The sequence below is a fragment of the Petaurus breviceps genome, unplaced genomic scaffold, assembly GCF_028583685.1.
Source record: "Petaurus breviceps papuanus isolate PSGF00001 unplaced genomic scaffold, PetGlider_PUasm1.0 400, whole genome shotgun sequence".
Classification (NCBI taxonomy): Eukaryota; Metazoa; Chordata; class Mammalia; order Diprotodontia; family Petauridae; genus Petaurus; species Petaurus breviceps.
The window spans coordinates 177165-203790 of NW_027186316.1; the positions used below are offsets into that span (position 1 = coordinate 177165).

General features: G+C 38.2%; 1 pseudogene; it reads left to right on the top strand.

Moving 5' to 3' along the window:
- The window catches only part of LOC138170937 (kinesin-like protein KIF18A), a 75820-nt pseudogene that overhangs the window by 10447 nt on the left and 38747 nt on the right, over nucleotides 1-26626 (top strand).

Genomic DNA, 26626 nt, shown 5'->3' on the forward strand with positions numbered 1-26626 from the left:
TATACATGCTAGCAGTCCTTTATGTGTTTGATAGAATTCACTTTTATATCTGACTGAGGTTATTTTTTTAGCATATTATGACTTGCTCAATGTCCTGAAATTTATTTGTTTAAAATCTATTTCTTGGAATTTTTCATTTGATTTTATATTTCTTAGATACTTATGAACTTCTTTTAGATTCTCAGTTTTAGTGACCTGGAATTCTTTGGATGGCCATGTCTGATTTTTTTTAATTTCTTCTCTGTGGTGAATTTACCTTGTTTCGGTAATTACATTTTCCTCTTCTTTTTTCTTGATCATTAATCTTAGGATAAATCTTTTCAAAAATTCAGCTTTTAATTTTGGTTTATTCCTATAAACTTTTTGTTTTAAATTTCCTCTGTTTCTCCTCTAATCTGCTGTTCTAACTTGTAATATTAGATCTTTATCTTCTAATCTATGTAAATGCATGATGATTGTATTAGTCCCCTTTTTTGTTGTTTTTTATTAGTCCCCTTTTTGTATTTTGTTCATAAAAATTCTTAAGGCAGATCAGTGGGTAGTTTCAGTGTCACTTCTGATATGTGCCAGCTGTGTGACAAGTCATACAGTCACTTAACCTCTTTAACCTTCAATCTGTAAAATGGGCATAATAATAGGACCGACTCCCAGGGTTATTGTGAGGATAAGTGAGATAACAGGGACAGTAATGACTATATATATGGTAGGTATAAGCTCATTCAAAGATAGACATCTTCACCAGGCACTGCTTTTACATTTCCCATGAGCTTCAATGTGTTGTCTGGTGTTGCCATTATCTTTGGTTCATACTCCTTTGTGTCCTTGTTCTCCCATTGTCTAATACTCCTTTGTACATGTGTCCTTGCTGTCATTTGCATAATCCATTCATTTGAGATCTTGATTTCATCTCTTGCATTTCTTAGTCATCTAATTTAATCAATTAACAGGAAGGCAAAAACCACTCCTTGCCTTCAATCTAGAAAGAGGACATGTTTGCACTCAATAAATAGAAGATAATGGGAGGAGGTAGGGAAAGGGTCCCATGTGTACATAATGAATTCTAGGATAGGTAGAGAAATCCTTGCTTCAGCTCTTAAGGGGAGCAAGAGACTCTATTAAGTGTAAAACACAAAACTACATAGCATCTCAAAAGTCTTGGTGTGTGTATTTTAATATAACACCTTGTTGTGGGTTTTTTAAAGTCCATTTCTCTGTTCTCTCTTTACTGGAAAATTTAACCCATTCACATAAAGGGTATTTCTTTTTGGCCAAACATGTTTTCTTCTAGTTACACATGCAAATGCATGCATAAGCACTCAAAATTTTTATCCTTAAATATTTTAGTCTGTGTAGGTTGTTTTTGCTTTTACTGATCTGTCTCTATCCTCCTTCTCCAGTACCCTTCCCAGTTAAGGTCCTTGAGTTTACTTTTAGTATGAGTGTGTATGTGTGTGTGTGTGTGTGTGTGTGTCTCTCTCTGTCTCATTTTGCCCCTATTTTTCTTCGTTCACTTAGTCCCAAACTCTCCCTTCATCTCCACTCATCTTCTCTTTCATTCCAGTGACATGTTAATTTTCTCAAAAGGTTTTTATCATTATTATTACTCTTCCTTTTGTCTTCTGCCTTCTACAGTCCTCTAGAAGCAACAAGGTACAGTTAGAAGTATTTTGTATCCCACATGGGAGGGGTGAATGGGGAATCATATTCTTTTCCTTTTTCCTCATAGTTTAAGCCTTTTAATGCCATGCTCTGCAGCCTTTGAATCCATAATCCTCTTTTTCACCTTCTCCAAATCTAGTTTCCCACACCAATGGCATTGGTCAGCAATTGATGTTGGTGGTAATGGGAAAATATCCCAAGTATTTAGCTGATTGCTGTATATATTTCGTTTATGTGTTTAAAACCCATTCACCTCTGGTTTCTTTTGAAGGAATATTTAGTATTCTTCCCCCAACATATTCAATTATTGTCTTTGAGTTTTATAAAATCACGTTATTTTGGGATACCATCAGATATTCTTTACTCTTTGGAATATCATATTCCAGTTTTAATGTGACTTGCTCTGATAAAGGAATAATTCCATGCTCGGCTAATTTGTTCTTCCTGGATTTTCAAGGGCTTTTTCCTTTATGTTTGTGAAATTTGAGGTGAAAATGGTAGTGATCCTTCTAACTTATCTCTCTCACTCGTCAGTCTGCCCAGGATATCCTTTTATCTTTTAGCTGCACACTGATGGTGTTAATCTTTTTATATTTTGTTGGTACAAATTCTCAGGGCAGCTAGATGATTTAGTGCAGAGAGATGTGTGCTTGGCGTCTTTACCTGTGATGTCCCAATTATTTTTCTCTTCCTCATTTTTGAAAAAAAATAATAACTTGATTTTGTTCAGTACAACACTGCCATTGTTTTGTTATTCCCCTATGTTATTGCCTGTTTATTTTAATATCTATCTTAATGGAGCAACTCAAGCTCTTTGTTCTCTTTCCTTTTTTTGTATTAAAAACTGTCTTGCCATTGGCCCTGCTGTACGAAAAGTGTTCAACTGAGGAATTTTTAAAATAAATGTCTTTTGTCTTTTTAAGAATACTTCATTTTGCTGACAAGCAAATTTGGGAATTTTCCTTTATATCTTAATATTCAATATATCCCATATGCTAGCGTCTCTAATTTTTGTAGAAAGCTCTTATGCAGTTCACATTTATTTTTGGTATATGATATTTTTCTTCATTCTTGCTCGTAAAAATATTCTCGTTGTCACTGTATTCTTGGAGCTTAACTGTGATTCACTTCAACAAAAATTTATTTGTTGAGTCTGGCTAAACTGAGTTTTAAGTTCACCTTTTGTAACATACTCTGAATTCTGTTGATTTGCAGTCTTTCCCTCAGTTTCCTTACTTCTGGGAAATGTTCTTATACCAATTCCTGAAATAAAGCCATCAGATTCTTTTCTTTAGTTTAATGGAAATCTCTTAAGTCATACACTTTGTCTCCTTGCAGTCTCTTCCATGTCTGTCATTATTTTCTCTGTATGCTCCAGTTCTTTTGTCAGATTTCTAATTTTTCGCAAATGTTTTTTTTACCTCTTCCACTCTTTTCACCATTCTCTCCAAATCTGTATTTTAAAAAATATTTTTCTTGAACATTTTTAAAATAACTTTTTATTAATATCTTTTGTTTTTCCATTGCTTACATTTTCTAATATTTTTCTTTCTTCCTTTTCCCTCATATTAGTTTTATTTTGCTGTGTCTTGAGAAAATAATAGTTTTGTTTCTGACTTTTTGATGTCTACTTTTAAATTTTTATTATGTTTTCTTCATTGTGCAGATTCTTGTTTATTTCTTTGCTTTGCCCTAATTTGGGCTAATGTTCATGTGTGGAGATCATTTTATGTGTGTTAGTGTTGCTTTTAAAAGGGATTTTGCAAAAGTACTTGTCTCCCATGAGAACAAGAAATTATTCCTTATGTTGTATTTCAGTATTTTATTTACTAACAAAGTTGTGTACAAGCAGCTAGGTAGTACAGGGTGTAGAGCCCTGAGCCTCTGGTCAGGAAGACCAAATTCAAATCTGGCCTCAGATGCCATCTGTATGACCCTGGGTAAATCACTTCACTTGTCTGCTACCTCACTTTACTCATTCGTAAAATGGGGGTGATTATAGCACCTTCCTCTCAGGGCTGTTATGAGTATCAAATGAAATATATCTGTAAAGTGCCTAGCACAGGGCCTGGAGCACAGCAGATGTTTTATAAATGCTTGTTCCCTTCCCTCCCTCCAAAGATACAGATTGCAGCCCCTTGCCTGACTCAGTAAAGCAGGAGGATGGCACGAAGTGCTGGCCAAGCCTCTAGTGCTGCCCCTTGTTCTGTTGAACTGGGCTGTTCTTTGAACAGCAGATTGATGAATCATTCTTCCCTCTGAACTGTGCTGGCTTGGGAGGACCATCTAGAACCATGCTTCTTAAACTGTGGTGGGGGTCGATAAGATTCTGGTAACAGGAAATGGTTTCTGAATGTGCAACAGCCAAAAAATTAATTCAAAGTCCAACACAAAATGAAGCCAAGGTGCTTCTAGCAGTGCTTGCCCCATTTGCTTCATACAACTTCACTTCAGCCTTATTTCTGAACACAAAACATGTGCATTTTGTGGTGCGTGCCCTCAGGCCACGCAATACTAATGGACTGCCCAAACAGGAAGGGGACCTGAGTAGAAAAAGTTGAAGAAGCCCTGCTCTAAAACTTACCATCCACTGCCAGAGCGGCCTCCACTGATGTCTCCAAGTTAGACTTCACAGTTACAGTCCTTGAATAAATAGCAAATATTGTCATTTTATTGTCACTTTTAAAAGAGGTTCCAGGGGAAAATAGGTGTTTCTGTTGCTTCTCTTTTGTCTTCCCCTTTCCCCTATATAAACCTAACTCGGGAGTTGACCACAAACTTGTAAGATCAACAGACAGGTCCCTTGTTCTCAGATAAAATGTTTCATGGAAAATAAGGCTCTGTCCTGTGGATGAAACCTAAAGAAAACTCATCCATTTCATTTACTGGCATCACTCTTTCTGTGACATCATACAATGAAGTTTCAATGTCTCTGTCTTGCTCCATTAATTATTTATCATCAGTTTGACAAAATTGCAGTGAAGTCAGCATGCTGTGGTTTATCTTCATTCCTAGAAGATTTTCATTGAGAATTGTTGATGCAAGGCCACAGTGTTTTTACCCCTGCACCATACAAATATATCTCCAAATCTGGCCAAAGGACAATTTGCACATGCTCCAGTCCAAAGTCTTCTTTTTAAGGTCTTTCATTTTAAAATTCTCCTCTTAAATGATCATGCCTGTTTACATTATTACTATAGCTAAGACCTGACTCTTTTGTGACCTAAAGCACAGATTTTATTTTTAAACGATTAGAACATTTTTGAGGCTTGTTCTTTGCTGATCCTGAAAGAATATGAAAATGCAGGTTCATTTCAGGGTTTCTCTCTCCAAGTCCTAACCTGCTTCAAGAGAATTTAGGCATCAGTGGGAGGTTTACATCAACCAAGTCCTCTTTGGATGTCTGAAAGAGGGCCGGCTTTGAATTGATGGGCTGTGGTAGTTTACTGGGCCCCTGAAGAAGTGGACTTAAATCTCGGAGGAGACAGATTGTTGAAGATACCCTACCAACTAATGCCCTTCCTTACTACATTGTTGAAGACTAAAGCCAAAAATAGGATGTCTTATGTTGGTGCAGGCTGGAGAAGATGGTGTTATTTAGGTATTCTTACTACTACGTACTTCTTATTTCTGTATTATAGGCACATTAAATATATATAGATATACACATACTTTTGTGTGTGCTGTTCTCCATGTGAATCCCTTTATTTTCTTGAACTTTAACATGCAATATGATATGTTGTTTTTGGTAGGTTTCGAGGGATTTTAAATTGTTCTGGAACCATGCAGAAATCAGACAAGAGTATCTGAATTTGGGGATGGTGATTAAGGAAAATGAACTAAAAACCTTCTACCAGCAGCAGTGCCACAAGCAAATAGAAATGATGTGCTCTGAAGAGAAAGTCGAAAAGGTAGTTGGGCCTTTTATAGCTCTATTCTATGACTTCCTTAGTGCTAAGGGGTTTTTCCTGTGTTAGCTGCACTGGTGCTAAGGGCAGCATCATTTTTCTGCACTAAAACTTGCTCCGTGTTACCTACATCAATTGGAAAAGAGCCAGTTTTTTTTTAATGAGATCTTTGAAAATAAATCTGACATTGTTATCTACAAAATTAGGAAATAATCTTAACTTGCAGACAGCAGAATGAAAATCACGAGAGTGTCTATTTTTGAGTAATAATCACATTTTAGTAACATGTCCTAAAAATAAGGATGTGTAGCATAGTAAACAGTTAAGACTTAGAATTAACATAGAGTATCTGAGTTTGGGTCCTGTTTTTGATGCCTACTAGCAGAGAGCCCATGGACAATCATTTCACTGCCCAGTGTTCCAGACAAGAAAACAAGTCACAAACCACTACCAGTCTGCACCAATGAGGGGAGCTTCCTACACCAATTAAATCAGATTTTTTATTTCCCCTACGATTTCCTTTGTCTCCTGCCCCTCTTCTCCCACCAGATGTACCCACTCAATATATTTATTACACATTTGGTATTACAGGGTCTTTAAAATGAAAAAAAAAAGCTAGACTTGGACAGTAAAACATCTTTTGTTTTTAACTGCTAGCAAATTCTCAGTTTATACATTTTGAACGTATTTTGCCTATATTTTTGACAACTTTTATGTTTCTCAACTGACATAGGTTTGAAATAACTAATATTTAATTTTTTTGTTGTATAAGCCTTTCATATCAGTGTTGAAATGGAAATCTTGAATAGGTCTTTGATATATTCCAAAGACTTGTATTTTTATAAAGTTTTCTAGTCTCTTCTGTGTAGTAATTTTGAATGCATAGTAGTAAGTCCCATCTCCTCCTTAACCTAGTATAGAATGGCTGTAAACTACATGTCAGTCATGAATGACCAGCCTTCTAGGTCATTTTTCTCCCAAAAGCAATAATGTGGATTATAGAGGCTGATCCTTATCCCTGTGTAATTCAGCTCTTAAGTACTTGCTTTAATCGCTGTCCATAGATATTTTATTTACTATTTTTACAAAAACACTGCGTTACATGTTAGAGGAAGTGTAGAAACCTATGTTACTGCCCCTGCCTTTCAGGAGGCAAGATTTAAGCATTCAAGAGGTTATATTTGAGCTATTTCTTAAAATAAGAGGTTTTCAGAACCTCTGTTTGCAGAAATGAAGCACTGGGAAGATGTCAGTAATGTTCTATAGACTAGATCAGTTTGGCTGGACTGAACTGCTCTGGTAGAGAAGCACTAAGAAATCTGAGAAGTTAGTGTTGGGCTAGACTGTAGATGGTTTTGAAAGCCACCCTAAGCACTCTTATCCTAGACAGCAAGAGGGTTAGCTGGGCCGGCCCAGAGTCAGGAGCAGAAACAATTTGTTACTACCCAGTAGATTTTTACATAAGGGAATCACATGGTTTAGTTAGAGGATACTATCAGAGTGGAGTTATCAATAATAATTATATTTTTCATGAATATGTCATTTTAAAAAATTCAATAAAACCAACTCTCAGATACCTTTAATCCTATATTTGTCAAGTTAGTCAACATCATACTTTATCCTGTTTTTTTAGTAAGTTCTGAACTTTCATGAAGGAAACTGACTCCTAGAATCTTATTTCGGATTTGTCACCTACATCAAACTAAGCTCTCAAGTGTCAGAAGCCCAAGTTCTGTTATTCCTGATTCCATATTCAATACCATCCACTATGCCTCAGTTTCTCTCGTTAATACACCTCCCTGACCTTGCATTAATCTTGTCTCTCTCTGTTTTTGTCCCTTTGGGAAAATCAGACTCTACAGGCTTCATAATAATACCATAGAGCCTGACTGTGACAACGGAATGTCTCTCTCTGCCTCCTCTAGAAATCGCCCTGAGTTTGAAGCATTAGAAGCCAGTGCTGCTACTCACTCACTGCATGTAGCATTTTGGCAGTTCCTTACTTTTCCACATCTCAGATTCCTCAACTCTAAAATCAGGTGTTTGGGCTAAGGAATTTCTAAGGACCTTTTCAACTCCAAAGCCTAGTGTTGGAAGGTTCTGCCAGTTGTTTTTCTATCTGACCCTCCTTCCCTTGCATGCCCAAGGGAATAGGGATCTTGGTTTCTTCCTTGACCCTTGGCATGCAGCCTTTCTTTCCAAATTTCCTTATCCAGCCACCCAACTGCAAATTTAGTTGCTGCTCATTTTTTTAGTAGCTGCTTCTTGAACCAAGTCTAAGAATTTATTCCCATCTCTTGTCCGTTGTCACCTCAGACTCACCTATGAGATCTGATGCTCAGTCAGGCTGACCAAAAGAAGGCAGACATCTTGTTCCCAGAGTACCATTAGGTTCCCCTAATAAGATCCTCTAATGACAAAACCAAAGGGCAAGTCTGATATATTTTGGGGTCTGGGTCAAATATTATAAATCAGAGTCAAGAAGTAGGTGCAGGCATGAATCAGAAGCCAGTCCTTAAATAGAGTCAAACCTACTTTTTTTAAAAAAAATCCTTTATAGGATCTCTGTAGTCAGTCTGTGCTAAGTGCTAAGGATACCCAAAAGAAAAGAAAAAACCCCGAACCCGTCCCTGGTCTCTAGAAGCTCACAATGTAATGGGGAAGACAGCATACAAACAACTTTGTAGAAACAGGATACGTACAGGATAAATTGAAGGTTGTCTCAAAGGGAAGCCTCTGAGATTAAGGAGTAATGGAAAAGGTTTCCTGCAGAAAGAAGGGCTATAGTTGATACCAGAGGGAAGCCAGGGAAGTTAGGATGGAGAGTGTCCCAGGCAGGGGGCCGGCCAGTGGAAATGCCAAAAGTCAGGAAGTTGTGTGTGTGTGTCCTTCAGTTCATCATAGGCCAGGCCAAGAAAGAAGAGAAATGCAAACTGGAGAAAATGCCATGAAACTTGAAGGTGACCCAAAGCTAGGAGGGAATAACTAATGTGGTAGATGACAAAATCAGGACCCAGAAAATTTCAATGCAATAGAATGATGAGCAAAATCTAATAAAATGGATTTTCTAGAGATCACTGTAAATTCTTGCACATTTCCAAAAATCATCTATTACAGGATAGGAGAGCTATATCTAAAACAGTATGTGCTGGCATTTAGTGGACTGCATTCTCCAAATGAGTGAGCCCTGTGGTGTGGCAGCCCAGAAATGTTCACATTGTCCTTCTTGATTATGAGCCCATTGAACTGCAGGGGCCATTGTATCTTATTTTAGTTCTGTATTGCTTGCACCAGTATAGCACAAGTTCTTACAGAGTTGACAAGACATTGTTGAACTGGGCTAAACTAATAGAGAAGTAGTGTTCAGAAAAAGAGAGATGGTAGTCCCCCACTGTTTGGAGATAATCAGATCCCATGTGAAATACTGTGTCTTGCACTGGACACTGATTTTAAGAAGAAACTTTGAACAGCTGGAGGGTTTTTTCAGAGTGGAGTGACCACAGAATAAAGCCCTGAATCAATAAGCTTTCATTGAGGGCCTGTCATGTGCCAGAAACCATGATATAAAGAGAAAACAATACTGTCCCTACCCAGAAAAGAACTTCTGTTTTACTGGCATTAGTGATCTGTTTAACTTCATGGAGTCAAAAACTATTTGAAGAAAGTAGCAATATTTAGCTGCAAGAAGAAGACTTGAGTTCTAGCTCCTTCTTTGTTACTACCTTTTGTTTGAGAGCACCTACGAGACCTGACAAGGGGATGAGGGACCTTGAGTTGGTAGTGCCTCATGCACAGTGTTTGAAGGAACTATAGGTATATTGAGTCAGGGGTGGATGGGGAAGAGGACTTAGTGGGGTCTTTAGAGGTATCTTCAAGTATTTGAAGCTCTGTCATGTGAAAGAGGGAGGATCTTTGTTCTCCTTGGTACCAAAGGGGCAGAATTAGGAACAACAGATGAAAGTCACATTTAGCCTTTGTGAAAGAAAACCTTCCAGACAATTAGGAAAGTGGAACTGGCTACTAAAGGAACAAGTGGGATTCCCCTCTTGGAAGTCTCTGAGAAAGGACTTGATAGCCACATGTCATGTAGATTATAGAGTGGATTCTTGTTTGGGAACAATTTGTATTAGGGGCTCTCTGAGATCTCTGCCACCTCTAAGATTATGTGATATTAGGTAAATAAGTATAGTTTTCACCCTGACAGGGTGAGCTAAATGATGATAATCTCTAAGGTCCTTCATACACTAATATCTAAAGGTTAAAAATCATGCCTAGCCCCCATGTGTTAATTAACATATCACCATAGCTGTCTGTCACCAAAAATAATTCAGACAGTCTGAATGACTGATAGCTTGTTGGAGGTATCATAGGAAATATTTATTTGTCAGATATGGTGGGCGGGGGAGGGGGCAGCATTCATTGATTCAAGGTAGAATTTATGTTTGTCTCAGTGTCATATGAGGTGATTTAAGCACCACAAAGAGAGAACCTGAAAGATGCTTTCATTTCTCAACCTATTAAATGTATTTCAGTAGAAATAATTTCATTCTTTAGCCATTATATTTCTTGAAACCATAAACTCTTTATATGAAATTTTATAAAAGTGATTCAGTTTCCTGTTTTCCTGCCAGCAATTGTAAAGATTTCAAGAAAAAAATAGCTCTAGATATGAAAGCATAACCTAACTTAATTTACTGAAAAAGCAAACCTACAAAGCATGTTACTTTACTGAGCTCATACAGATCAAAGAACATTAAAATTGCCTTGAGTTTTTGATTATGGAATACGAAGAAATCGTTCGTTTTATATAGAACTCAGAATCTTTGCGCCATAATTTCCTATTAAATACGTTGTTTTTCAGGCCACTTGCAAACAGGATCATAGACTTGAAATGCTTCAAACTCGTCGCTTTCACCTAGGGAAGAAAAGAGAAGAAGAAATGAAGCGATTTCATAAAAATACAAATTGGCTTCATCAGGTTGATAACGAGATGTGTCTCCTGAGCAAAAATGGCCCTATTTCAAAGGTACAGAATGTTTTTTTTTTACATTCAAGTTCACTCTCCAAAGCTGAATTCTATGAATTGTTGCCATTTTTAAGCAAATATCTTTCACTCAATGATTTCCCCAAGTCTTGAATCTATTGAATTCATTTGCCTACAGTACAGATTAAACCTTCTAGCTGACTCATAATCTGATGCTTTGCCTTTTCTGTAGTTCAAAAGATTGCAGTTATCTATTTAATTCTTATTATACTTCAGTAGTGAGTATCTTATATAGGTTAATTACTGTGTTAGAATGGTAGTGATCTTCAAACTTGATTTTAGGATTAATCATCTTGTTAATTTTAATCCAACTCTAAATACTAATTCTTTTTTTGCTTTTTTTTGGGAGGACAATTGGGGTTAAGTGACTTGCCCAAGGTCACGTGGCTAGTTTTTGTGTTAAGTGTCAGAGGCTGGATTTGAACTCAGGTTCTCCTGACTCCAGGGCCAGTGCTCTGTCAGTGCACTACCTACCTGCCCCTAAATACCAATTCTTATTTATTCTTGTTCTTTCTGTTTAATATGTAAGAAATGTCTTTCAAAGTCTTTGGCTTCTTGGGATAGTGAAGTATAAACTTATAGGTGGGCTGTTATTGAAGGGCAGTGTGCAGGAAAGAAGAGGAAGGGCAAGGAGGGCAGTACCAGGAGTAGCAGCAGCAATTAGAACAGCAGCTAGAGCAGGGAGGGAGCCAAGGAACAGTGAGTAGTAACAAGAATTGTCCTGCAACCTGGGGAGGAAGAAGGTGATGGGGGGCAGGGGAGGGAGGAGAAAGAGGGAGCGACAGACAGAGATAGGGAGAGAAAGAGAAGAAAAGAGAAAGTTGTGGGGGGAGACAACCAGAGAATGAGGTAGAAAGAGACAAAGAGGAGAGAGGGAGAGAGAGTAAGCAAGGAGACAGAGAAAGACAGAAATATAAAAAGAGGAGTGGGGGAGAGATGAAGAGAAGAAGGGGGAAGAAAGAAAGGGGAGGGGGGCAGAGTAGATGGAAGGGGAGAGAACACAAAAACTATATGATTAGTAAATGTACAAAGGACTGTGCTAGGTACCTTTGTTACAAAGGGACTTACATTCCAGCAGCTGACATTATGGTGGCCTAGGTTCTACTTATAGTCTCCAATAAAAGGCGAAAATCAGACATAAAAAGATTGTTTCCCCTTAAAAGAAAATGACAAACATGCCCAATCTGAAAAGGAAAAATATTAATGGATTCTTCTATCTGAGCCTTCTCTTATTACATTATTGACACCCCAAAAAGGCAGCTGTTGAAATTAGTTTTTCAGGTTGAGTCCTTTAAAGCTGAGGGTACACGTGACATACTTGTACAATTTAAAACACCTAGATTGTGTTCTAAATGAGTGATTTTCCCTTAAAGTATTAAAACATACCTTTATCTTTCCCTTTATGTTAGCAATTAAAGAGTGGTGATATAGAGTGATGGTAGCATTTTAAATTAAAACATGGCATTGTAAGACCAAATGTTGTGACCTTCTAAGGTAGAGAACTCATTGGTCTTATTGGTACCTTTCCATTGAACAAATTTATCATTCCAATGAAATTGTTGTTTTGGTGATGCCTTCCTGCCTTGGTTAGGTCCTGGGCTATTGAAACAAATGTCTCTCTTTTTAAATAGAAACATCGACCATTCTTATAAACGCACTTAAAATTGTTGCATGTGTTAATGCTTTAGTTTCTTTGCATCCTGGGTCATCTCAAGTTGTCCTCATTCATATCTGGCCAGTGTACCCAGATGGCTCCTGAGAAGAAAGTGAGGCTGGTGACTTTGCACAGACTTCCTCACTTAAATCCATTTCATTTGCATGCTATGACATCACCTCCCTGATGTCATGGTCCTCTCTGAGAATGAAGGACAAACAACAACCTTTGGTGACCATAAAATGTCATCCTGGGTGTTGGCACCTTCCAAATGATAACACATTATAATGGGATTCCCAGAAAAGAGCCCCAGCTTTGGTGTTGGCAAGCCAGAGTTCAGCTCCTTTCTCTGGTGCTCATGATTGGGATTGTCTTAAAGTCACTCAGCCTCCCAAGGGCATCACTTTGTTCCCCCATAACATGAGGAGCTTGAACCAAAAGGTCTGTGATAGCTTTCAGTATGTTCAGAAAGGAACAAAGACTATGTTCTGGATGGTTCTGGTGTCATTTTTTACCTTCAGTGAAAGCTTCTTTCAGAACCATGTACCTAGTGGAGGATGGTATAGCTAGGCTATTCTAGAGCTCACTTAAGACATGAATGTCAGGAACATATTGACCATCTTCCTGTCCCCTCCTGTTACTTTACTGATGTTAAGTAAGCTCAGCAATCAGTTAAGTACCAGTGTTCTGGGCCTTGGGGACACCAAAGTTTAAATATAACCCACCTCCCTCTCCCTCCCTGCATCAAAAACATTTGTTCTGTTTGGCAGATGAGACAGAACCACAACGTGTTCTAAGATCAGTATAATACAAAGTCAACAGTAAAGTAAGCAAAGGAAAGTTCGGGCAAACTCTCTGCGAGCCCATTTGAGGAAGGTTGGAGCCCCAAGAGCCTGAAGGGAGACCTGAAGGATGTCTCCTATGTAGGACTTCACACCTGAGGGGAGCCTGGAAGAAAGATAGGATCTGAGAAATTGAAGTGAGGTCTGATTTCCCTCCAGGTGCAGGGGAAAGAAAGGACAGAGGCATCGAGGAAGCAAATAAGGCACATTGAGGGGGGTCTGGGAGTTGCTGGTAGGTGAGGTGGCCTGCCCATGGAGCACATGAAGGGGAGTTGTGGGAACCAGGACAGGACACAACGTGTGCTCTGCTGGCAGGTCATCTCTAGGGTGATCCACATCCTGTGCAATCTCTTGTCAGTCTTTTAGTTTTATGGCCGTCATGTCAAAGAATTCCAGTCAACTTAATTAAGAATCAGGGAAAGAAGAATTCATTTTAAGTACAGTGAAGTAAGAAAATGTCTCTCAAGTGACTGCCTGAGATGAGAGGATTGATACTCTCCCCGTTTCACAGTTAAGCACCATTGCCTACGAACGTTCTCATGTCTAACCTATCCTTAGAAAACCTTCTATTGGTTTTACCATCCCAACAAGCTATCCCATATCTCCCCTGGATTCCACACTGACACTCCTGGAAAAAGTCCTTTATTCTCCATGCCTTCTCTTCCTCACAATTCATTCTCTTCTCAGCCTCTTAGAATCAGCTTACAGTCCCATCATTCTCCTGAAAATGCTTTGTAAATTTACTAAGGATTTCTTAACTGCCAAGTTTTAATAGACCTTTTTGGTCCATCTTCCACTCCATAAGTCTTTCAGAGCTTTTCCCTGGGCCTTCTTTCCTTCTCACTCTTTATTCTCTCTTAGTGATCCCATCAGTTCCCTTCAGATCCCATCTGCCATCATCTCTACATATCCAGCCTTAATCTCAATCCAGATCCACATCACTGACTGCCTACAGGACATATTTACCCCCAGTGTTTCAGCAGCATCTTAAGTTCAAAATGTTTGTAACAGAATTCATAATCTATCTCTTTAAATTCATCCTACCTCCACAATTCCACATTGTTATGAGTGAACTACCATCTCCACAATCTGGGTGACAGCATCCTAGTCAAGCAGGTTGTTGATAAGCTTAGAGCCTTCTTTGCATCATCCTTCTCCCTGTCTTCCCCATGCCACCCCACCACCACCACCCTAATTCAGTCACTCATCAGTAATTGCCCATTCTGCCTCCATCAAAAGTCCATGAGCATCTCTCCAGTCCACTCCACTCGCACAGGTTCTGCCCTAGCTAAGATGCTGATTACCTGTTACCTGGAATAGTATACTAGATTTCTGATAGATCTCCCTGCTTTTAGCCATCTTCTACACAGCTGCCAGACATAAGCTTCCTCAGGTCTACACCTATTCATGTCACTATTCTCCTTTTTGAGATTTCAGTGGCTCCCTGTTGTCTGTTGTAAAATATCAATTCCTCAGGCTGGCCCATGTGAGGTCCTCCACAAACCGTCTCCAGCCAGTCAGATGGTCAGTCAGATGATACCATGGATAGAGTGCTAGACTTGGAATTAGGAAGACCTGAGTTCAGATCTAGCCTGAGATACTTGGTAGCTGTGTGACCCTCTGCAAATCAAGTAATCTATGCTTTAGTTACCTCATCTATAAAATGAGGGTAATAATAGGCTCCCAGGTTTTTGTGAAGATCAAAGAAGATTGTGTAAAGTGCTATATCAATGCCAGAAGTTCATTATTATTGTTTTTATTGCTGCTATTCATAGGCTGTATGTTCAGTCTAAACTCTTAGCTAGTCTTTAAATTCAGCATGTCATTTTCCCTCCCTCCTTCATGATCAAACCATTGCCCAATGCCTCTTAAGTATTCCATCCTTCCTCTTGCTCAGCATCCCATGAAATTATGTTGCTTTTTGCCTGAAGTTATGCAGTGAAATCAGCTCTGCCAGCTCCCTTGTTTGCTTCTACAAAATTGAACCTTCCATTTCACTTTTGTATAACTTGAGGTTTCATTTGTAATGAGAATATCCATATTGATAAGTTTTAGTTACAGTCCGAACAGTTAAAATAATGTCAGGAGATCTAAAAACTAAATTTCTGCGTTCTCTGCGCCTTTCCTGCCATTCTGCCCCTGAAGTAGATAGAACTGGGAAATATTTTGCATTTTTATTTGTTTTGTGGATTGTCATAGGCAAACAATTTATTACCTAATGTCCATTTACTTTTGAACCACTCTATATTTAGCTAGGCCAATCTACCAACAGCAAACACAATAAATATTTTAAAGGTCTACTTATATAGTACTTAATCTACTTGAATTTTTTTAAAGAGAACATTATCACTATGTATAGTATTATAGTTAATTATAATGATGAATCAGAGGTAGCTTACAGTTCTGCAGAGTCATTCAGTATCATTTCTTTGGTTATTCCCTTTGCTGACACAAATCACAGTACGTCCACACCTCAGAAAATGTTTTTCATGGAATTCCTTGAGCCAAAAATACTTGTCATCAACTTGATGGTGAAGAACACTTATCACGAACTATAATCTTGTCCTTGGACAACAAATGCTTTAGGTCTCTTCGGTTTGGTAGACCTTTCCCAGACCTGTATTCCACTGGCATGGCCTTTGAGAACCCATATTACCCCATAAGTGCCATAGTTGTAACTTAATTATATTATTGCTTTATTTTTCTTTTCTTTTATTGAAATTGGTATGTTTTGTGTGAGAATTCTAATTATTCGGGTAAGGTATCAATTTATTTTCTTTTTTAAAAAAATGCTTTATTAACTTCTGATTTACATCATTCATTTCCATCAGATTTTGAGTTACAAATTTTCTCCCCTACCCACCTCCCCAAAATAGCAGTCCCACAGAATATCCCCTCCTCCAATCTGCTCTCTCCCATATTTTCTCCCATACCCCTTTCTACTTTTCCAGTGGATCTCTATGCCTCAATGCCTGTATATCTTATTTCCCAATTACATGTAAGATAGTATTAATAATAGTATATATATATATACACACATATATATACATATATATATATATATATATTTGAATATTTGATTTTAAAACTTTCAATTCCAGATTCATTCCCTTCCTTCCTTGTCACCCACCCTTACTGGGAAGATAAGCAGTTCAGTATAGGTTGTACATGTGTGGCTAATGCAAAACAATAACATAGTAGATATATTGTAAAAGACTGACTATATTCCCCTCCCTCCTATCCCACCTCCCACTTGTTCTATTCTCTACTTTGATCCCGTCCCTTTTCAAAAGTGGGTGCTTCCAACTTCCCTCCCCCCCAGCCTGCCCTCCCTGCCATCATCCCCCCTCTCATCCCCTTTCCCCCCTACTCTCCTGGGGGGTGAGATACCCTATTTAATGTGTATTTCATTCCCTCCTCAAGCCAAATTCAATAGGAATAAGGTTGACCCGTTTCCTTTTGTCTTCCTATTCTTCCCCTCCATTGTAACCATTTTCCCTTGCCTCTTCTGTATGAGATAGTTTACCCCAATCTGTCTCTCCCCATCTCCTCTCATTATATTCCTCTAACCTCTTAATTTCACCTTTTAAGTATCATCCCTTCCTGTTAAATTGGTCCTGTGCCCTCTATCTATGTATACCTGTAAACATATATACACACACTCACATATGTATTCATATGCCCATATACCTTCATATATAGACATATCTATCTATCTATCTATATATATATATTTCTAATCCCTTCAACTACTGAGAAAAGTTTCATAAGTTACAATTATTGTTTTTCCATGTAGGAATGTTAGTAGTTCAACTTTTATAAGTTCCTTATGATTTCTTTTCCCTGTTTACCTTCTCATGCTTCTCGTATCTGAATGTCAAATTTTCTATTCAACTCTGTTTTTTTCAGCAAGAATGCTTGAAAGTCCTCTATTCCACTGAATGACCATATTTTCCCCTGAAACATGATACTCAGTTTTGCTGGGTAGGTGACTCTTGGTTTTAATCCCAGCTCCTTTGACCTCTGGAATATCATATTCCAAGCCCTTCAGTCCCTCAGTGTAGAAGCTGCCAGATCCTGGGTTATCCTGATCATGTTTCCACAATATCCAAATTATTTCTTCCTGGCTGCTTATAATATTCTCTCCTTAATCTGGGAATTCCCGAACCTGGCTATAATATTCCTAGGAGTTTTCTTTTTGGGATCTTTTTCAGGAGGTGATTGGTGGATTCTTTCAACCTCTATTTTGCCCTCTGGTACTAAAACATCAGGGCAGTTTTCTTTGAGAACTTCCTGGAGGATGATTTCTAGGTTCTTACTTTGGTCATGGCTTTCAGGTAGTCCAATAATTTTTAAATTATCTCTCCTGGATCTATTTTCCAGGTCAGTGGTTTTTCCCATGAGATATTTCACATTGCCTTCTATCCTTTCATTTGTTTGGATCTGTTTAACAGCATCTTGATTTCTCATAAAGTCATTAGCTTCCATTTGCTCCAATCTAATTCTGAAGCAATGATTCTCCTCAGTGAGCTTTTGAGATTCTTTTTCCATCTGGCAAATTCGGCTTTTTAAGGCATTCTTCTCCTCATTGCCTTTTTGAGCCTCTTTTGCCATTTGAGTCAGTCTGTTTTTTAAGGTATTATTTTCTTCAGTCAGGCTGTTGACTGTCATTTCATAATTTTCTTGCATTGTTCTCATTTCTCTTCCCAATTTTTCCTCCACTTCTCTTATCTGCTTGTTAAGGTCCTCTATGGCCGGTAACCAGCTTGTATTTTCCTTTGAAGCTTTTGGTGCAGGAGTTCTGACTTCACTGTTTTCCTCCTGTTCCATGCTTTGCTTCTTTTTGTCCCCAAAATAGGAGTGTAATGTTGGAATCTTCTGTCTGCTTTGTTTCCTTTGCCTGGTCATGCCACCCCTCAGTTATTTGACCCCTTGGCTTTTTGCCACAGTAGGACTCTGCCACTAGACAGGGGGGCTTTCGTCCCAAACGCTGGGGTTTTCTCAGTTGCCAGAGGTATTAGATGGGTGCCCTCTCTGAGGTCTCCACATGCTCTGGCAAGCTGGACACACACCCCAGGAACTCCACCCTAGACTGCAATCCAGATCCAAGTAGGTTAAAGCAAGAGCAGTTACCCCTCAGACTGGTGCTTGTTCCCCTACACTCTGCAGGCCAGGAGCTGAAGCTGCTATGTGGTGCTGGCTGGCTGTGCCAGAGTCTCAGCGGCTTCTCGGCCTGGGGGTAAAAGCCACACGCTCCCACTTACTGGGTCCGAAAGTCCAGACTGCACTGACCTCTCACTTTGTCCTTCGCATCTATGTGTTGATAAATCTGGAAACAGCCACAGCTGCTGCTGATTTGGAGTCCCTCAGGCTGGTGGCTGGTTAGGCCCACCCTGGGGCTAAAGCCTCAGGCGTGGGGCTGGGCTCGGCTCCCAGAGTGCTGTGCTGGATTCCTGCCAGCCTGCCGGGCTGTCCTCAGCGGGAGGTTAGCTTCTCTGTGTCACCCTGTGGGCTCTGCAGCTCCAAAGTTTGTTTAGAGTCCCATTTTTACATGGATTGGGGAGGGTGGGAGTCAGAGCCGCAGGAAGGTCGTGCTTCTACTCCCTCAATTGTATTTTCTTAGTGGCATAGGGGACTACTCAGGGTAATATTTGTAACTAGAAGTTACAAACTAGGAGGTTCATCCTGACTTTATATATCAAATAGGATTTTTACACTATTCATTTTTTAGCTTTTTGTCATTTCATTTTTATATATCTTAGCCTATTTTTCCCCCTTGAAAAATTGCAGCAGAACTTTACTCCCTTTCATTTTGAAAAGGAAAGGTCAGTTATGCTCCTTCCAAAAGTTTTCGAAAGAAAAGAAAGCAAAATTAGAATAAAAAACAAGACAGAAATTACCAAACTGTTTTATTTCCACATATAAGAGGTATAGCTATAGCAGAGAACAGGAAGAAGCATTTGAAGACGTTGGGATCCCTTGCCAATACAGTAACGGGCACTTGGGACCGCAATTATAAGGACAGGGCCACCACACCCCCGGCCTAGCTGACCAGGGGGATAAATCAGGGCCGTGTCTGTGTGTGTACAAAATGTGTGATCAGAAAGAGAAGTGGGCTGATCAGGAGCAAGAACATGGCATAAGAAGCAAATGGAAGACCCACCTACTTCATTGCTGCTCACCAATTAGGCAGAAACCTAGGGAGACCTCCATGAGTGGGGTCAGTCTTGATGGAGGAACTATTTCTTGGGATGGATGGTTTGCATAACAATCAGCTAATAATGTATTTACTAATACTAATTAAAAGATTCTTATTGAAACTGTTTTATTTGTATAATAAAGCTTTTAACTGATTATCTTAAAATTTGACATTAAGCTCCTTTCATTCCTGTTTGACCCTCCTTTTTTTCAAGGAGCTCAGTAAAGATATCCATGACTACCACTCGAAGCTTGAGATAAAAGATTTTAAAATGCAAATCGGATACATGATGAATCTTGCCTGTCTTCAAGGGCAGCAGCACAAACAGACAGAAAAGTAAGTCGGTGTCGTTTTATTTTGTGAAGCTCCTACTGTGTTGTTTAATGCTCTCATTTTATTCATAGTTAACAGAGGGTGGGATTTGGAAGGCATTTTGACAATCATCCCCATCAGCCCCCTCACTTTGGAGAAGAGGGGGCTAAGGCCCAGAGAGGTACAGTTATTTGACCCAGGGTGCATAGCTGGTTAGTGCCCAAGACAGTGCTGCCTGCCTTTGCTGTGGATATTCTAATAAAATGAAAAGTTTGTCTTCAGGCAGCATATTCAGAAGTGTCTGCCATTAGGAAACACATTCAAAATTAGTGTTATAACATTTTGAAAGGTAATATTTTTCCTTTGTAACTTTACTTAGAATCATGAATCTCATTATTCCAAAAAGAACTTGACATAGTAATGTATTGATTGCCACTCAGAACATCTTTTATTTATTTTTCTTTTTAAACACCTCTCCAACCCTGCTGTGATTGCCTCCTCCATGTTTCTGTTTCTTCTGCGGGCTCAGGAACAGTTTATTTAGCCAACCACTCACACACAACCTTACAATTTTCATTAGCAGTTTTGCTTTTTTAAGAGTATTTCCTCTTCTGTTCAATAGAATGGCCCATTAAAGTTACATCTTCCTCTACTACCATGGATATTTCCACTGTTGCTTTTCCCCCAGAGTTTTTTTCATCCCTAAGATCAGCAGGTTGCTAGTTACCTCCTCAAACCCTTGGTAATGTCCTGCCTCCTTTTTCTCACACTGTTCTCTCCTGGATTGCCCTCCCTCCTTATCTTCTCTCATCTGACTAAGCAGTCATGATGAGATTTAAAGCCTTAAAGCCTACCTTCATCTTCCCCAAAACCTCAGCTGGGCATCAAAGCAGACAGTGATCTCCCCCAATGAAATCCTTTGTAGTTATTGGCTATACAGAGTCATTCGGCTTTTGACATGTCGTGATTGAATTATTTTTTCCATATTTAACTTTAGTATTTTTTTCTTACTTCCCCAGTGAGAGCCTAAATTGCTTGAAGGGTAGTAGCCATGTCTTAAGCTCTTTTATATCCCTGCAAGATGTGGCACAGTTCTTACACATATTAGCTGCTCAATGCATCTTTCTTGATTTGATTTAATTTTGAAAATATTTACATATAAATTTTGTTTACCTTTCTTTTTCCATTTTTACTAGATATAAAATGATACACTAAAATACTGTATATTAATTTTAAAATGCATTTTTGGGGTTGTTTTGCTTTTTGGAGGGCAATTGGGGCTAAGTGATTTGCCCAAAGTCACACGGCTAGTAAGCGTGTTAAGTGTCTGAGGCCAGATTTGAACTCAGGTCCTCCTGACTCCAGGGCCAGTACTCTATTCACTGCACTACCTAGCCACCCCTTAAAATACATTTTGACAAAATAATTTGAATCAAAAAACTAAACATAAGCCTTTTTTAATTGTTAAAGACAATAATATTACCTTAGGAAGAAACAAGTTCAAGGCATGAGAATTATTCTTATCTTTTATATAGTCCTTAAACATTCAGTTCCATTTAGCTCATCTATATAAAGGAAAGTGTAATTCAGTTCTTTCAAATTTAATATATCTAAGGTTCTGGGCATCTTCGTTTGTCATGAAATCATTTTAATCCAGTGTTGCTACTTTTAAGAGCATTAATAATAATTAGCATGTACATACTGATTTATCATTTATAAATCCTATCAAAGCTATTATCTCATTTAACTCTGTGAGATGGGCAATACAAGTATCATTGTTACCTCTCCATTTTGAATGGAGAAAGGATGACACAGAGAGGTAAAATTTCTTAGCCAAAGTTGCACAGCTTTTTTGGAACAGAAGCAAATTTTGCAACTTTGTAAAACCCCTTATCATTTTACATACCTGTAATTATGATTCGTTATGTTATTATGTTGCTTTAGTAATAAAAATGCTGAAAGATTTGATTGCCTTTATGATTTGTTTCAAAATAAAATATCATAGTGGTTTTCTTTTTTAACAAATCTCCCTCATATTTTGAGTGAAATTGGTGATGACTGTGATTGGCCTGTTTCTTAGAATTTAATTATAAGGTCTATTTTCCCTTGCTTGCTGTAGTCTGCTGAACACTTTGCTCCCAGTCCTAAGAAAGGAGAACGAAGCATTAAAAGAAGCTGGTCTAGCAAGTTCTTGTTTTGAATCTGACTTTAAGGAAACTGAACATTTAGTGGAGAGAAAGAAAATAGTAGTTTGGGCAGACCAAACTCTTGAAGACCCAAAGCAAGCTGACCTGCCAGAGATCACGGCTCTAATGACCTTTCCAGAACTAGAATCAATCCGATCCATTCCAAGCTGTAAGTAGACTTGGTTTTTCTATAAAGAATATTGTCATTGGTGATATTAAACTTTGCCCATATGTTGTCAAATTTCTAATGGACCAGAATTGTTGCATAAAGGCTAAAGAGGAAAAATTTACAATTTGTTGACATATTGCCTGTGTTCAGCATTCTGTAGGGTAGAAGTGTTTCACATGAGTGAATTTTTGAAATTAAAAGGTTTTTTTTTTCTTTAAGCACTAACTTTTTAAATATCTATAGACTATTTTATATGGATATATATTGTTTCTCTCTATAAATAATGTATTTCTCTGACTTCTTAAACAGTGTATAAACCAAAGAGAATTCAGCCCTTTCTTAATGATTCAATGTCATCATTAAGAATTCTGCCAATTTTGCTGTAATCCAATGATGGCCCCAACACCTGCTCAGAAAGAAGGATCATGCTATTTCCCCCCTATCAGTAGCCCTGTATTCTTGTGCTTTGGGGGAATTCTTATGTCGACTGCTAATCATTTTTTAATTGTTTTCTCCTTGTTGTCACTTCCATTTTGTTTTGCTTTGTTAATTTTCCAGTCCTAGCATAAGATCCTTGAAAAGAGGCATTGTCTCATTCTTTGTTTTGTAATACCAGGGCCTAACAGTTCCTAGCACCTAGGAATTGCTGAATTCATGATGATTGATTATTGATGCCTTTGTTTTTCCATGACCTTCATTTCTGAATTTATCCCTGAGCTGTCCTTTGTAACAAAGAGTAAAAAAAGGGGTATAAAAACATTCCCATAAAAGTAACCAACCTGTTAACTATTTTGACAGTATCTGCAGTATTCCACATGCTTAGACCCCTTAACTCTTCTCAAGGGAAAGAGAGCATGGAGAACTTGGGACATTCAGGGTTTTTTTTTTTCTTTCCATTTATATTGTTGTAGTAATTGCAAATGTTATTTCTCTAACTCTGCTTACTTTCTTCTGAATCTCAGTACAAATTAATCTTCCCATACCCCTCAGAATTCATATTTGCAGTTTGTTATGTTGCAGTAATATCCCATTTGGTAAATTCACGTACCGAAATGTCTTTCATCCTTGTCCAATCAATGGACATTAATTTTTCTTCTACTTCTTTGATACCACAAAATGGGCTGCTTTGAATATTTTGATGCAGATATGAATTTTCTTTCTATCCCTGACCTCCTTGGGGTATGTGCCTAGCAAGAAGATTTCTAAGTTAATACATATAAACATTGTCACTAAGCATAATTCAAAGTAATTTTCCAGATTGATTTCACCAACTGTACACTTAGTATGTCTGTATATCCACAGTCCCTTCTTCACTGGCTATTCTCATCTTGTATTTTCTTGGCCTATCTGCTGGGCAGGAGATAAAACTTCTTAAGGTATTTTGATTTGCATTTCTCTTGTTTTCAGCAATTCAGGACAATCTTTCATATGGTTGTTGAACAATCCACAGTTCTTTGTAGAACTTGGAATACTTATCCATTGGGCAATGGCTTTTAGTCTTACATTTATATTAATTCCATTCATAGAATGGCTACAAAGTCATTATCAGAAAATTTATATAAAAATTATTCTCAATTGATATTTTCCCTTTTAACAATAGTTGCATTGATTCCATTAGTACAAGCCTTTTTAATTTCATACAAATGAAATTATTTATCTTGTATTTTGTGATTCCTGTCACTTCTTGTAGCTATTATAGTGTCTGCTTCTCATAGGATCCTTCTCTGCTGACATTCTGCTGTGTTGCTTTGCTCTAAATTGGTAAGCAGATAATGAAATTTGTTCACATTATGTTTGAAATAAAAGTAGACCCTAAGTAAGAATGTGTGGACCTTTCCTTATGAGTGAAGTGCCCACGCCTTAGCATCTGGACTTTGTGGCATCCCTTTCTTCTTCTCATTAGCCTTTGGGAGGGAACCTACTTATAGCTTTGTAGAGATTTTGCAACTGATCATCTGTCAGATAGGTGAAGTCTTCTCTGTGTTTATTTGTATTTGCTTCTCTTGACTAACATCGTGGAAGGTCATACAGACTATCATTTTCACCATATTATGGAAAGTTAGTTTGTAAGATCTTACTGGGTTTCAAGTCAAAGCATGAGTTCCCATCCTAGTATAGCTACTGACTATTTAGAGCAAATCACTTTGACATCCCTGGGCCTTAATTTCCTTATTTGTAAATTGATGTACAAATGTATGAGATGACTTCTTAGATGTCCTCCAACCCTGGAGATTTTGTCATACTGATCTTTTTTTGTAAGGAGTGTTTTTAGAGAAAAGATCAGAGTGAACAAAACACTTTTTTTCTTGAGCACCTTATTCTGACCATGAGATAGTATGGCATAAATGTTCATGATCCCTTACAATAGACAGCTAGCCTCAGGGCCTGACACCTGCTGTCTGTTTGACCCTGAACAGGCCACCTGACTTCTCAGTACTCTAGGTGATTCTCTTTACAGAGGTTAGAGAGAGTGCTGTCCTGCCCTGTTAAAGGAGTTTCCTCATCATATATATATATATATATATATGGAAATCACAGGTCTAAACTCTATCCCTATTCCTGTCTAACTTAACTCTCAGGCATAAACTACTTAAATGGATAGTAATTGTTTTCTGCTGTTTAAAAAAATAGACATCTCTGTTGAACATCATAACATCAATCAAGATGTTCTAAGTCATCTATGAAAACTCTCTTTCATATTTTATTATTTTTTAAAAAGAGGAAACCCAGAGATATGACTTCCCTGAAATCCTGAAGATGAGACACTGTTTCAATGTGTTTTGTCCTAGGATGGAGTAGAGAAAAGCTATCCGTTTGTGGCTGTTCACGAAGCTTCTTTCACTATCATGTAAGATCATGTTAACTTATGCAGCTTTCATGTGGCACTTCTAACTCAAGTTTGCAGTTCACTAAAACTCCCATCCTGTTCACATGAATTGCCACCAAATCTTTTCCATATTATACTTGTGCAATTAATTGAGTTTTTTGACCCATGTAAGAAGACTTTACATCTACCCCTGTTATGTATTTTTGCTCATTATATTATCCCCTGTAAATTAAACTTATTAATCTGCAAGTATTCTCTGAATCCCTACCAGGACTATCTCTATCCATCATTTGTTTCTAGATTTTCAGAACCTATTTGACTCCTTTTAACCTAGTTTATTACCGAAGTTTCTGATGTTAACAATAGAATTCTCCATTATTGTCCTAAACAGTAGCCAGATAGCCACACTTTTCCTTGAGGATGGATTTGTGAGTAGCTTTTAGTTACAATATGTAGAAAAAACATTTATTTTTAAATTTAACAAGCCTACAATACTTTGAATCAGTAATGCAAATCTGTGTATGTTTACATACATATTTACATAAATGTATGTGTGTGCATTTTAAGTCACTTAGATTGCAATTTATAGGTACTCCATGTTCACAAGACATTCTCTGGTTTTCTGGATGAGATACAATTTAGTGGTTTCGAAAAGGAACCACCAAAGTCCCACAATATACTTATTGACTTTTTCTTCTATTTTAGGTATTCTGAAACTATCTGGCAAAATCATTTTTTAACCAATTGTAGCAGCAAGCACCCCAAGCGTCCTCAGGGTTTGCTGCCAATACAGGTTCTTAGATCTGCTTTGATAAAGGAAAGCAACTCAAAATGGGTTAACAAGCTTACTTTAATCAGTCAGACATATATCGTTTACCTTGTTCAGGGGAAAAAGGTCAGCACCCCGAACTTCAGAATACACAGACAGAATTATCAAGTCAGAGAAACAGATCAAGTAGACAGATTTCCAAACTGTCCAACCATTACATCCATACCCAATCAGCATCTGGGTTTTTCAAAGCCAGGGGGGGGGGGGCCCTCTGGACAACGGCTTCCCAGAATCCATATCAAATCACAGAACACTCCTCAAAGTGAGCCCCCAAAACAAAGCTACACATCAGGGCTTATATAGCCTTCTCCTGGCTCAGAGAATGTAACAACCTTATTGACTCACTGGCCAATCAAGAAGTATCTACTGAAAAACAAGCCTCCCACCCCAGGCTTCAGGTGCACTTTAGCCTAGGGGCAGGGAAGATCTTCCAAATCTGCATTCCCATTACACCAATGAATAATATATGTTCACTATTGAGCAAATCTAGTTGCTGCCAGTTCTTATTTCAACTGTGAGGCTAATCAGTCATTTGTAAGGCTTAGCCTATGCCTACACCCTTGAGTTCAATGCATCTCTAATAAGGTTATTCACTTTGATTTTTAATAACTTTTTCAAGGAGCAAAATCATTAACAGGATTTGTTATTCACGATATTTGGATTATTTGACTATTTTGAAAGTAGCATGAATAGTCATATCCCTGAGAAGCACTTCCTTTGCCTTTTCTTCCACTTGGCCCAAACTTCCTAATCAGATATTATTCCTTTATACACACTTCAGGCTACATAAGTGTTATAGCTGGCTTGCTGTAGTAGGAAGGGCCCTGAATTCAGAGGCAGTGATTTGCTTTCTTCCGATTCTTCCTGGCTCTGGGTCCTGGCATCAGTAAGTCCCTCAATTATCCCTGCCTCACTTTATCTGTAATATAGGCAGGTAAAGACCTTTATTAGTCTTAAAGCACCATTGAACACAATCATATCCAGGGTCACATTCCTT